Source organism: Homarus americanus, unplaced genomic scaffold (assembly GCF_018991925.1).
Source record: "Homarus americanus isolate GMGI-L3 unplaced genomic scaffold, GMGI_Hamer_2.0 scaffold52806, whole genome shotgun sequence".
Taxonomy (NCBI): Eukaryota; Metazoa; Arthropoda; class Malacostraca; order Decapoda; family Nephropidae; genus Homarus; species Homarus americanus.
In genome coordinates this window covers 4,554,012-4,569,743 of record NW_024720773.1, presented here as the reverse complement: position 1 = coordinate 4,569,743, position 15,732 = coordinate 4,554,012, and the positions used below count along the sequence as shown (strand labels likewise).

Genomic DNA, 15,732 nt, shown 5'->3' with positions numbered 1-15,732 from the left:
TGGACAGGTGCCGCATAAATGGACAAACGCATATAAATTATCCAAATAAACTATAAATAAAACTATAAATAAGAAAACTAGAGAGCATAGATGCATGTGTGTGTGGGAGGTGAAATGTATGTGAAGGCAGTGAGCTGTACTGCATGGCTGACTCACCTGCCTCCCTCCCTCCCATGTGACATCATGGCACACACGCCCATGCAAGTCTCAGTCAGCTGGTTGACTGCCTGGCTGAACTGTGGTGTCACTTAGATGATGGTTTGAGTATGGACGGAGCTATTTTTAGTACATAAAATATGTGGTATTGTATTTTATGATATGCTATGTATCAATTATTTTGTTTATCAAAGCAGTTTTTGTTTACAAAATACAGTCGGCCCTTAACATACGCGGGTTTAGCATACACGGATTTGCAAATACACGGATTGTCCCACCAGAGGAATATTCTGTACATTGAAGTAATTGAAGTACATTCAAATCGCGCGCCAATCAACTCGCGCGCGGCATCGAACACGGGACACCACCCGCTCGCCGCAACCTCACACACACACACGTATAGCTCTCCCTCACTCAGTCAGTCTCGCTGTAACCATGCTTGTGTTGACATCAGCATTGTAGTTGCAAAAATATTACATTTCCATGAATGTATTATATCAAGCACAGTATGAATAGAATATCACTAATATAAGAGTATTTTAACCGAAAACTATTAAAAAACGAGTAGCATATCTTGAACATCGGAAGGTTAGGTAAGTCTTTTGTTTTCATGTAGTTTATCCTAAGTTACATTGAAATACATTACACTTCAGCAAAACTACTGTTTATTTCTGAGAATATGGAAATGTAATATTTTTGCTGAAATAACATACGTATTACAGTGGAAAGTGACGAAAGCAATGACTTTTGCTTTCTTTCGTTCAAAAGATGTTACCGTAATCGCTTTTCGAATGGTTTTCAGTTAAAAAGCTGTTGAATTACAATAATATTCTGTCCTAATTCACTTGGGTTGCAACAGTTTTTGAACTGAAAACCATTCAAAAAGTGATTACGGTAACATCTTTTGAACGAAGAAAGCGAGTCATTGTTTTCATCACGATTTTATCCCACATTCCACTGTAATACGTACGTCATTTCAGCAAAAATATTACATTTCCGTGAATGTAGTATATCAAGCACAGTATGAATAGAATATCATTGTAATATAACAGTATTTTAACCGAAAACTATTAAAAAACGAGTAACATCTCTTGAACATCGGAAGGTTAGGTAAAGTCTTTTGTTTTCGTCAAGTATTTTATCCTATTTTACATTGAAATACCTGTACATCCATTTCAGCAAAACTACTATTCATTTCTGAGAATATATTCATTCAGGCGCAGTTTAGGTAAAATGCATATGTGATGTAACATTTTTTTAACTGAAAACGATTCGAAAAACACGTACCCTCTTGCCCTGTTCAAGGAGAAGACTGGGAGGACCTGTTTGGTGCTTAAGACGATGACAAGGAAAATGATTTTGATGGATTTTAATGAAAATATTCAGAAATATGGTATCATAGTATTTATTCAAGTGAATTAGGATAGAATATTATTGTAATACAACAGTAGTGACGATGTGGAGGAGGCGGAGGGTTAGAGCGGGGAGGAGTGGTGACTGGCGGGAGCAGGGACGAGTGGAGATGTCAGCCAGTACATTACGGGTGTAAAGTATTAATTGTTTTTATAGCTCTTTTTGCATTTTAATATGAAATACTGTACATTACGTTTCAACAAAATTTCTATTTATTTCTGAGAATATGGAAATGTAATATTTTTGCTGAAATGACGTACGTATTACAGTGGAAAGTGGGATAAAATTGTGACGAAAGCAATGACTTTCGCTTTCTTTCGTTCAAAAGATGTTACCGTAATCGCTTTTCGAATGGTTTTCAGTTGTGGGATTATGAGGCTAATGATAGGATAGAATATTATTGTAATACAGTACAGTACAACAGTTTTTTAACTGAAAACCATTCGAAAAGCGATTACGGTAAAATCTTTTGAACAACGAAAGAAAGCGAAAGTCATTGTTTTCGTCATGATTTTATCCCACTTTCCACTGTAATATGTACGTCATTTCAGCCAAAATATTACATTTCCATATTTATTTCTGAGAATATATTCATCCAGTCACAGTTAAGGTAAAATATACTTGTGATGTAATATTTTAATGAAAATACGGTATCGTAGTTTTCTTTTGTTTCAAATTTAATTAACAAAGATTGATGTTTCAAATGTAATGAACAAAAATTTATGTACAGTATCTATAAATAAACTTTAAAAAAATGAATACAGGTTGTACCTCTCTAGTCCGGCATTCTGTGGTCCTGAAACTCCCGTGGTCCGGAACGATTTTAGTTTGTCCAATAGGTAGATAGGCAGCTTATTTTTTTTTTTACTTATCTGATTATTATTATTATTACAGGAGTATTAAATTTTTGCCCCTCAGGCCCAATGTGGGTCAGTGACCTATGCCCGGGTGGGCTAATCCCCTTAAAAAAAAAAAGCCGCGGGAAATTAAGGTTTGTTTACATCCGGCAGTTCGGCTGCTCTCTCTCTCTCTCTCTGCTTGTCTATACAGAGTACAACATTTAACCCTTCAATATATATGAGCAGTAAATAAGTGTTGCTTTCATATTCTTATGTAGAGTAATGACGATATATTTTCACATGTGCGCACTTACATACGAGCAGTCTCACTTTTTTTTACCATTAATGGTTAGCTACTTATATTGTTCCATTTATTAACATTAAATAACATTACAGGTACTTCAAGCAACCATATTCATTTTTTACATTAATTTTACTACAGCTAAACTCAGGGTCTTATTTTCTTCAGTTTTATATGTAGAACCAATCAGTCACTGGTTTCGTAAGCTTTAACATAAACAATGCCGGCAGCCGTCTCGTCTCCTCTAATATTCCACGTATTATTAATAAATTGTATTGTTAATTTTGCACACACGTACATTAATTCAATAAAAACAAATTCAGAAACATTAATTAAAATATATATGAACAGTAAATAAGTGTTGCTTTCATATTCTTATGTAAAGTAATGACGATATGTTTTCACGTGTGCGCATGCGCACTTACATATGCGATCTCTCTTTTTCTTTACCATTATCGTTAGCTACTTCTATTGTTCCATTTATTAACATTAAATAACATTACTTAAAACAACCATATTAATTTTACTACAGCTACAACCAAGGTCTTATTTTCTTCAGTTTTATATGTAGAACCAGTCAGTCACTGGTTTTGTAATCAACGAAAACAATGCTGTGTCATTTCCTCATGTGTTTTAATTTTCTACGTATTATTAATGAATTGTATTGCTCATTTTGCACACATAAACATTAATTCAATAAAAAAGACATTCAGTAATAAACAATAATGAATCTTTTGTACATAAGAGAAATGACGCTGTTTACACGATTATGCACGTCGTCTGCACGTTGGCGGGCCGTTCAAACCCGTCGAAATTCAAGTTTCTGCCGTCAAAATTTTTATTTATTTTTTTTTGTGTTCCAATAAAATACGTTAAGAATTAAAAACTCGCGAAATTTGAGAAGCTACTATACGACATTTAACCCTTCAATATGTCTTCAAAGAGACCATGACGCAGAGAAAGTGGTGCTAGTGCTTCCAGGCATAAGCACAAGTCACTATCTATCCAGGAAAAGGGTGAATTTCCATGGTCCGGCAATTTCCATGGTCCGGCACCGGTCAGATCCCGAGGTTGCCGGACTAGAGAGGTACAACCTGTACTTTGTTTTACATTGTCCTGTGCATACCATACCATGCATTTGGCTACTTTGGGCTTGCTATGATGATGCAAGAGATCTGCCCTGGCAACTGTACCCACACTCACAGCTGGTGGTGCGTTGGTGCATCGTTTCCATTGTTTACTGGTAGTTACTGGTAAATATTTTTCAACCTAACGAAACTATTACCCGTTTAGAGGTCGACCCCCAATTTTTTGCCAAATAATTTGGGCTTAAAAACTCGAACTACACACAGGTATATACGGTAAATAAGGACATGGGGGGGCCAGGGGTTTTTAACAGGTAACATTCACAGGTATCTCTGTTACCTAACCCGCGCGTATGTTAAGGGCCGACTGTAGTTATATAGCGCTACTGGTGTCAGACACGTGAATAAATGACTTTAGCTGCTTTTGGGTTGTTGAAGTAAATTAGAACTTTGACCAAAGGGGACAAAGTTGGGATACCCGGAAGATTCAAATACTCTGTAGGTAGTTGGAATTTGGATAAAATTAATTGCACTGTAAATTAAATAGTTTACGGCACTAGACTTACCGTAATAGTGGAGACATTCTGCATACAGTGGCTGGCCTGACGTGAATGGGGGAGGTTGTTGGGAGTTAATCCTTAAGCCCCGGGTTAGGGTGCTGCTGGTAGTAACCCCCATGGGAATAAATCGAGAAAAATCAACTTAAAAAAAAAAGTGGCGGGAATAAGCAGATATTCAGGAACATCACCCGGGGCCTAAGGGTTAATGGGTTAGTACAGCAGGAGCCAAATTTTATCAGGCAGTGCTGCATATTAATTCTGGTGCCCTAGATACTGTGGTGCAATGTACTATAGTATTTTATACCCAAAATATTGGGGTGTTACAGCACCCCCCTTCCCACATCCATGTACTGGGTGGAGCGAGTGTTACCCACGTGGCCAAATATGCTGAGATTTTCTCAGATAATTTCATATAACTCGGCATTTCCCAAATTATTTTATAATAAATTCTGAGACCATATACAGTACGCGCCAAATTCCCAAATTATATGAAATTCCGAATTAACGAATGTATAGTTATCAAGGGTTTTAAGTAGACACAGTACTGTAGGCCTGGCGGAATTATGATCGCATTAAGGATGAACAAAATTTGGAGTGGAAAACATTTAAAACTATATTTGAGGCAGTTATATCTCTAATGTTAGACAAAAAATGTGTGTATTTACAAAAGTATATTATTATCAGCTCTGTCTATATTCCACCCAGTAACTCCAGGTATGCCAACATTGAACACTTTGATGTATTAGGTGGTTTATTGTTGAATTATAACGCAGATGATTACCATCATATATTATGTGGTGACTATAATTCTCACACAGGTGTAAAAACTGAAATGTGCAATTTAATGAGCATGTGCAATAGAGGATGAAGGAAATAGTGATGGTTATATCCTTAGATCTTTAGACATTGCAAATAATTTAATGAAACTTGGAATACCACTGGTAAGATATTCTCAAGACAAAACTGGTGATAATAGTGGATATGACAGGAAATTGTTAGATAAATTATTCGTAAATATAACTCAATATGTATTTTTAATGGAAGAATCGGTTAGGATTTCTTGATAGGAAAAGAAACCACTGTTCACAGAGCAGTTGTTCACTACGTTGTTGGCTCACCATATTTACTTAGTAAAATAATACACTTTAGAATTTTAAACTTATTTTCAGATGTTCATCCTGGTATTCATGTAGAATTAAATTTTGAGATGCCATTACAAGAGGAAAAGGTAAATGTTAGTCATGAAATGAAAGTGCATACAGGTTGACAATCCCTTATCCGAAATCCTTGGGGCCAGAGGCATTTTGGATTTCGGAATTTTTCGGTTTTCAGAATGGTTAGTTTTTTTTTTTTTCATTAGCTCACCCGGGCACAACTCACTGACCCACATTGGGGCCTGGGAGGCAAAAATATAATAAAAATAAAAATAATAATAATAATAATAATAATAATAATAATAATAATAATAGTAACAATAACAATAATAATAATAATAATAATAATAATAATAATAATAATAGTAATAATAATAATAATAATAATAATAATAATAATAATACAGTCAACCCTCACTTTACGTGGTCCCACATTCCGCGTTTCCACGTTTACGCGGTGCCCTGCCAGAACCCAGGATGCTCACATTCCGCGGTGCGTGTACCCCTTTACGCGGGTGAAGTATAATTTTTTTATTTAGCTCATAAAATTTATACAAATTATCCGGCCAGAATATAATTTACATTGCTGGAATTCTTACAATTTGATGATCATTTTGAATATATACATCATAGATTTTGCATTAGACATACAAATTTTAGATATAATGTTTACTCTGAGTAAATATGTTATCTTTTGTGCAAAATATATGACATTTATATTCAAAATATTCCTGGTCTTACAAGGAATCCAGCAATGTCAATTATATTATCCCAACTTTAGTCTGATTTATTATTTATTACTAAAAAGGTAAACAGTCTGGTATTCCCACACATTTATCTGGTAGGGAGGGTTGGTGGGGGGGAGGGAGGGACCGGCAACCGACCACCTGGCACTGTGTGACGAATATTTTTTTTTTATTAACTGAAGATATTTGTTTTAGCTCATAAAATTCATACAAATTACCCGGCCAGAATATAATTTACATTGCTGGAATTCTTACAATTTGATGATCATTTTGAATATAAACATCATATATTTTGCATTAGACATACAAATTTTAGATATAATGTTTACTCTGAGTAAATATGTTATCTTTTGTGCAAAATATATGACATTTATATTAAAAATATTCCTAGTTTTACAAGGAATCCAGCAATGTCAATTATATTATCCTAACTTTAGTTTGAGGTATTATTTATTATTATACCTGGTTTTCCCCCAAAAATTTCTGAGAGGAAAGAGCCAGGGAGTGTAGTGTGAGAAGAGGGAGAGGGATTTGAGTCCATTATTTGAATGGACATTAACTTGGCGACTGTATTTTTCTATTTCTCTTAAGTATTAATTGTGTCCATGTACCATCATAATATTAAGATGTTATTTTTACTAGAACATAGGTATTGTGTTGGAAAAAGTGGAGTTTGGGAGTCAGCTGGTCTATATTTCATTTAATCCTATATGTTATGTTATTCACTTTACGCGTTTCTCACTTTCCGTGGTACCCTGTGGGTTGAATTAACAGCGTAAAGTGAGGGTTGACTGTAATAATAATAATAATAATAATAATTCATAGGTCTAGGTCGTGTTTCTCACTTTTTATCTTTTTTCATTCTTGTATTTCTTTATTATTTAATTAATACAGTATTATTGTTATTATTATTATTAATTTTATTATTATAGTTTCTTATTATTGTTATTATTATTATTTTATTTTGGTGTATTTTTTATTAAATTTTTTATTTACTATGAATAACTATTATTATTATAATTAGTATTACTATTACATTTTCGCCCCCCAGACCCCGATGTAGGTCACTGATCTATGTCTGGGTGGACTAATCCCTGCAAAAAAAAAACCTTTCGGTTTTCAGAGCTTTTCGGTTTTCAGAATTTTGGATAAAAGGTTGTCAACCTGCATATTGATAAACTGGGAAGGTGGAACAAGCACAAAATAGAGGAATATATTAGTATTGTGGATAATGAATACAGTGGGGTATGCTATAACCAGGGCTGTGGAGTCGGAGTCGGAGTCGAGGAGTCGGAGGAAATTTCGGCTTGTGGAGTCGGAGTCGGTAAAATTGTCCAGACTCCGACTCCAGCTGAATCTTGATTGCACTGAATTGCCATTTTCTTCACGAGCTTAGTAATAGTATTAGTATCTGAGTATTTCCCTCCATTATTAATTATATTAAATCCCTTCAGCCCACTATAAGAGGGTTGATAGAAAAAAAATGAAACTTCTGGTTTTATTTAGTCAACTGCAGGAACAGTTGCCATCCTGCGTGTAGTTTGAAAATGTAATGCTAATATAAATCACAGAGTAATTTGTAGCTTAGCAATTTCCTCTGACTTACTTCACATTTTTACATGTATTATTCTATCATACAACCTCTAAGACAGTTCAGAACTTCAGTGGGAGCTTTCTCTATAGATAAGGATTGGAAGAGTTTTATTGATGTGCAAATTATATATACTAAATATATTTTCAAATTATCATGTGTACAGTGCAGTACTATTACACAATTTTATCTATCTACCTATATATATCTAACGTAGATAGATAGATAAAGTGGTGCATTGCTTAGATAGGTAGGTAGATAGATAGATAGATAGGCAGAGATAGGGACCGCAATACTGTCCGTTGAGGAGCACGGTATTTTACTAACCAGAAATGGCAACCCTTACTTTATATAACTTTATTGTAATTAACATTATAAAGGAGTTAGTGTATGTTTGGATGGGTAAATAACAGATTAATAGTCCAAAGGATGGCCTTATCAGAACCCCCTTTGAAAGTCAAGCTTATCATCTTTTTGTAGTTCTTAAATATCGTCCAGATCATTAATAAAGCTGTAGCAGTATAGCCACGGTGTTTTACTTTTTACCTACGCAGGTTACAACATACAAATTACAATTAGGATGGTAGAAATAGTTGTTACAAATAGGCCAAGGAGTCGGAGTCGGAAGCATAAAAATTTGAGGAGTCGGAGTCGAAGGTTTTGTCTTCGACTCCACAGCCCTGGCTATAACGAACAGATCCTACTACGAATATTCCTATAACGAACGGTTTTACCTATAAAATTGAGAATGCTATAACGAACGCAACTCCTACAACGAACGCGGATGAATACGGGACCATTTCTCCTGGCGCATGAATATTGTTGTACCGCGACCCACAACAAGAGCTTCAGGCGCCATCTTTGTCTCATTGTGTAGCCAGTGCACCACTGTTATTGTTGAAATTTCGTCTTTTGATGTGAAAATTCGTATAACTATTTTGTTATACAAGTATACAATTGTAACAATGAATCGTCCAAAGCGAGTGAGAAAGCTAATAACCCTTGAAACTAAGAAAGAAATTATAAAGAAACGTGAGAATGGAAGAAGCATTGCAAAACTTAGTGATGAATATGGGATGGTTAAATCGACTAAATGTACGATTTTGAAGAATAAAGAGGAGTTAAAAACTGTGCAAGTGGCTAAGGGAATCTTCAGACTTAGCAAAGCAAGGAGTAATGTGATTGAAGAGATGGAAAATTTACTCTTAGTGTGGATAAAGGAGAAAGAAATGGCAGGTGGTAACATTAGTGAAGCTATAATTTGTGAGAAGGCTAAACAATTGTTTGAGGACCTTAAAGCCAAGACTCCCAGTGGAAGTGATAGTGCTGTGCCAGTGTTTAGGGGTACCTGCATGCTGAATAACACTAAGGGAAGATAAAGTACCGTATTTTTTACATTTTCCACAGAATTTTTTCAGTGTTAAGTGGTTGTATTTGGGGGCCTGGAATGGATTAATCCTATAACGAACGAATGCTATAACGAACGAGGTTCTGGAACCAATTACGTTCGTTATAGCATACCCCACTGTACATACACAGAATTCTATCAAATATTGATTATATGTCTGTGGACGAGGTAAATGATGAATTAAAGAAAATACTTTTAGAATGAGCAGTGAGGACGTTCCCCAGAAGAAATGATAAGAAATTTGTTAAAAAGAGTAACAGTGAGAGTATAACAGGCTATGCCAAGCAATGTTGGGTGAGGAGAAAGGAAGGACTATCACAAAGAAAAACATAGACACAACTTAAATAAAAATTAATCTATTGTAATTATAAAGATCTGGCACAAAAAGTACGACACATAAGAGTGAACTTCAAAGAGTTAAAGCAAAAGAAAAATGCAATATTATTAATAGGTTTAAAGAACTCAAAACTAAAGACCCAAAGTGTATTGGCAAACTCTACAGGGTGTTCCGGTAATGACAAACAAATTCTTGACTCATTTCAAAAGGTTGGCTGAGGAAGGAAATTATGCAGATGAATCCAGGTTGGATATTGTCACAGATGTGTGTGTGGATAATATATTAAATGATAACATTACAGAAGATAAAATAATGAAATGCATAGGCAATCATAAAAACAATAAATCCCCGGGTAATGACAAAATAATTAATGGATATATAAAGAATATTAAACATCTGTTATGTCCACTATACATAAAGCTATTTAACTATGTGTTTGATACTGGAGAGTTACCAGAGGAGTGGCTTATAAGTCTCATAGTTCCCATACATAAAAATAAAGGTGATGTGAGGGAAGTAAATAATCATAGAGGTTAACTCTTGTGTAGGAAAGTTTTTTACATCCTTGTTAAATGACAGATAACACAATTCTGTGAGACTAATAATCTTAATAAAGAATCACAGGCCAGTTTTCAGCGAGGACATGCTACTACTATAGTGATATCTCCGTTAACTGGAACAATTGGTGCAGACCACTTCTGGGAATGAGAGATTTCTGGGTAATGAAACGACTCTCACAGAGCCCGAAAGACTCCCCCATCCCCCAAAATTTCCGGGTAACGTAAAAAATTTTCTCAAAACTTCCAGAAATTGCCCATTACATAATCTCTTCAACCCGGAAAAATTTCCCCCATCCCTGGAATTTTTCGGGTCACTGGTCACTGTTTCTCCGACTGCAGGAGTAGACCTTGCTGGTAGCGATGAAGAACTGGTGTAGAAACTTGTCCTTGCTGCACTGCGTAGTGCGCCAAGTACTGCTTGAAGTAGGTGCACTTGTTGCCAGATCGCTTCACACACTCCTTCAGTTCCCTCCACAGATGGTGTTTGTCAGCTTTCTAACTACACACAAGTAACCTCAGTTGGCAATACACTGTGTTGGTGGAGAAATTTCCATGCTTCTCTGTCCTTACCGCAATATTCTTTGTGAAATCTGGAGATGGCTTCGAAATATTTAACATCACAGCCATTGGAAATGAATTCAAATTCAAGCAGGTGGTGGCAGGGGCCTATACCAAGCTGTGATTGGTTGAACGAAAATCATACCCACCAATCAACGTCCAAAGAACAACTGCGCATATCAGACTCAAGCACATGTGGAATACAGCATACGGTACTAACCAACAAACGAACACACAGGAGCTCTCTGGGACAGTGTTAACATAAACAAGATCTTAGAAATAATACAACACTTTTCCAACAATTTACTACGATTTTCTCTTAAATTAATCATGAGTGGAAGAAATGCTATATAAGAAAAGTGTCTTAGAGTTGTCTAAACTACTGCTTACAAAACTTAAAATCCTAAAAATCGCTGGATGACTGAAACAATAATACTGTAATACCAGGCTAGGTAAGATTGGTTAGGATTTTGTTTTTTCAATGGTTTCTTATGTGTTCTGAACACTTTTTACCTTGATTTTAGTTGCAAATTTCTAGATTCTCAGATGGAAGTGGGAGCTTATCTCAGTAACTATTGATTTGCACCAGAAATGAAGTTCAAATTCGTTCATAACACATTAAAAACCATCGGAAACCATAGGGTAAATTTTTACAAGTTGCCCATAATCTAACAAATTAATGGTATTTTCTCGAAAACAAATCTTTGTGAAAGAAACGTTCATAAGATTTTCATTAGAAATGACGAGCTATAGAGTAGGCTCGGGATACAGTATATCGCAAGATATGGTCCAATGATGTTCGCTATACTGTATACTAAATCACGATATATAATTATATGTAATCAATGGGAAAAATAGGGCTAGATTTTGGAGGCTCAAAAAAGTGACTAAACTTGACTTAACGAGTTCATTTTCTTACTAACTACAGCACCAACGAACACTAAACTCGGGAACAACAGACTATTTCAATGTCAGTATCAATATCAAGGAACACCAGACTAAGCAGCTGACACACCATCCTGGTAACACCAGACTCGGCAGTAGACGCCACACTGCCACCCTCACTTGACAATCCCACACCTACAAAAACAAACACCAAAAATATTAGTTACAGTATTAAATCATTTCCATTAAGCTTTCCATTTTCTTCACTTCACTTTTCACGTAACTAGCGACCCATTTACACTCGCCTTAGAAGTGGTAATCTGCAGCAGAGTCGGCTGCTTACTTGTCACTCACTCAGAAAGACTGAGCGGGTGAGCGTGAATGCATGAGTGAGCAGCCATGGTGGCGCCTCTGGTGAGCAAATAACACATTTGTTTGCCATGGCGGTACATTTGAAATATTTCCTGCCCGAATTCCCTTGTGAAATAAAAAAAAATATCGTTATATACAGGAAAATGTCTATAATTTTGGTAGCCGCGATATAAAAAAATCGCTATATAAAGTCACTATATATCCTGACCCTACTGGACCCCAAAATATTGTAGGACATTATAGGCAACTTGTAAAAAAATTGCACCAAAACCAAACACCCATTGGATAAACTTTGGTTTCATCTCAAAATCAGTTTCTGTGCTAACCTAACCTGACCTAACTGCCCTTGTTCAGGATATGTATATTACAGTACGTAACCCCCTGGCTGATGGGGGTTCTGCCCTCAGAACCCCCAACAGAGCTCATATCGAAGCAACCAACCTAACCTAACCATCGGAAAAACTTAATTTTAACTTCGATTTCGTATAGTGGCAACAAGTGAAATTTTACCACCGAAAATGCATATTTACCAACGAATCTTTACCTAAGCACCTGGCAGCTTTGTCAGCTATCCTTGGTCAAGCTGCCTTACTGTTTAACATTGTGGTTTACCTGCACTGTCCTTGGCGCACAGGAAACTGTATGCAGTCCATTGCAATAATCATATTTGCCAACTCAACATGATACTAATAGCTCTGCCATCTTGTCCCGCCTTAATACTGTATAACCCATTTTGTACTGCTTCCCTCCTTTATCATATTTGCAGTATGTATATCAATACCACTGTAAAATATTTATGTATATACTTATGATATAAATGTAAAAAAATAAATAAAATAATTAACTAAGTGATAACCGTGGAAACATTCCAATATGTTCAGTAATACAAGTACTTGTACTGTATTGCAGTAAACAGCAACCACAGAATTCTGGAAATTCACTACACTCAATAAAAATATTTTTTCAAAGATCATTTTCTTATATTTCATATATATATATATATATGTGTGTTATGCAAATACATAGCGCCAAAGTGTGTGCCGGGAGGGGGGGGGGGCAGAATGTCTTCGGGAATATCCTCTGGATCTGTTTTTCTGGCTAAATATACTGTTTCAATATCTGTTTCAATACTGAACTGTATTCCCACAACCTAGAAGCACTGCACACCTACTGTGTACAGTACCTTATAAACATGTTTGTCCAATTTTAAACCTGTATGACAACTTTACTGAATAAATATTATCATGTGTGTCCTGGGACAGGATTCCAACAATTTGTAATAATCGCCCACTACTAATTCTACAACACTTGTAATAATCACTCACTACTTCTACAAGACTTATAATAATCATTAGACTTCCCCCATATCATACCAGTTATGTGTCCGTGATGTCTTGATCTCATAACATGTTATTACGGCAGCGGCTTCACGTCTCCTCAGTTGTTGTTGTTAACTCCACAGCGTCTGAGGCAGAGGATAATGATGCCAAGGAATATATAAAGAAGCTCCACTTCCTGATGTTTTCTTTAGATCCGACACAAGCGCCATCTATTGAACAAGCCAAAACTAATAGAGAATGGTCTTTTGTATGAGAAAATGGTTATATATTTTTAAAGGCAACTCTAATATTCACGGTGATTTAACTTTACCATCGGTAATCATTTCATTACTTATTTTTAATATTGATATTTTACCACTAATCATCTTATTAATCATTCGGACAGGTTGTCTTACTCTGCCCATTCTGGAGTCACTAATCCTAATGCGTGTGTCTTTAGTTAGTTTAACAAATTTATTGCCAAAGCTTGGAGTACAGTTTGCTTATTCTGAATAATTCATTTAGGTCTTTGACACTGAGGGTGGTATCACTTCTCACTACCATGCAGGACAGAGGTTCATACACAAAGAAATACATCATATTCATTAACAGTATATATATATACAGTATATATATATATATATATATATATATATATATATATATATATATATATATATATATATATATATATATATATATATATATATTAATATATATATATATATATATATATATATATATATATATATATATATATATATATATATATATTTATATATTTCATTAGCCATTAGCCCATTTCATTATTGGGCTAATGAAATATATATGGATCCTCGTGTTTCGACGCCGGATTTGGTAAAACGTTGCTCTGATCACCAAAGAGCAGGTGGTCCCCATTTGAGGTTCACGGCTCCATAAGCTCGTTGAACAGGCTTTGTGAAACATACCAGAGTCTAGGACTGCTTTTAGTGGCCTGGTGGCCCAGAGGTAATGTTCCCCGGTCACAATTATAAGATCGTGGGTTCGAATCCTGGCGGGTTGAGGTGTTGATTATACACTGCCTGCATAGTTTTGAGGTTTGTGTATTATTAAGCTTTTCTGGGTGTATTTTGCATGCTGATCTCAAAAATGTTATCCATTTTGCTCAATCAGGTCAAATTTTGTGCTAAAGCATTTTAAGCGGAGATTCAGGTAAAATATTGGCATTTTTCGCTCAAAATGGGGTCCTCATATTCGTTCATTAAAAATCATTGGCAAGCCTCACAGAAAAGATTTCGGTCAGTTTTAATGCCCTTACGATGCATTTAAATACACCCACGTGCTCGCCGGCCATTTAAATGTCCGCCGTGACGTAAAGGAAAAATCGTGTTTTACATATATTTTTCACAATTAAATTTCTTTTTCATCTGGTGGTACATGGCATTTTTCCTCTGTCTGTGGGATAGTCGAGCAGACAAGCAGCACTACATGCAATGTGACTGGCCTGCAAAAGTGGACTTACTCCAGGTTCTCACAATGTTGTTGCCCATGCTCTGGTGAATCCAGAGAACATTCTTCTTCCGCCACTGCACATCAAGCTCGGTCTGTTCAAAAACTTTGTAAAGGCACTGGACAAAAAAGCCAGGCTTTCAATTTTCTGAAGAAAAATTTCCAAAGTCAGTGAGGCAAAGCTGAATGCAGGAATTTTGATGGCCCTCAGATCGAAGGCTTTTCAAAGATCCCAAGTTTGATTGCAGCATGGATGTAAATGAGAAGAAGCCTGGCATGCCTTTAAGTCTATTGTCTCCAATTTTCTTGGCAACTACAGAAGTCCAGAGTATGAACGAGTTGTTGAGGACCTACTTCTGAGCTACAAAGTTCTTGGTGCATGTCCATCAAGATGCACTTCCTCAGCTCCCACTTGGACTACTTTCAGAGAACTGTGGTGATGTGAGTGAGGAACAAGGAGAACTTCCATCAAGATATCCGTGTAATGGAGGAGCGGTACCAGGGTCGCTGGGATATCAACATGCTCGCCGACTACTGTTGGTGTCTGAAGCAGGACCCCCAGACACCAACCACCAAAATTCTCTACGACAGCCATTATGCATGTCTAACTGTAAAGGCATCTATGTAGTTGACATATTTTGGTCCTATGTGTTGTGGTTACATTTCTTAGATATATTTTGCATAAAAATTTTGACATCATATTTAAAATTTCGATTTTCCTAATTCCCATAGCATAAAAATCTGACCTGATTGGGCAAAATGAATGGCATTTTTGGAATCAGCACGCAAAATACATAAAGAATCAGCTAAGAAACCCTGCACCTCATGATTTTTTTCAAATGCAGCCCAGTGTTATATACAGTATATATATATATATATATATATATATATATATATATATATATATATATATATATATATATATATATATATATATATATATATATATATAGATAG

At 35.7% G+C, this 15,732-nt stretch overlaps 1 protein-coding gene across 1 annotated transcript in view; it reads right to left on the bottom strand.

Moving 5' to 3' along the window:
- LOC121860908 (zinc finger protein OZF-like) overlaps positions 1 to 13,454 on the bottom strand; it is a 40,909-nt gene extending 27,455 nt beyond the window's left edge. Inside the window, exon 1 of the mRNA XM_042358277.1 lies at positions 13,339 to 13,454. The gene's annotated coding sequence lies outside the window, so the exon portion shown is untranslated. The remainder of the gene's footprint in view (positions 1 to 13,338) is intronic.
- Between the last annotated feature and the right edge of the window lie 2,278 nt (positions 13,455 to 15,732).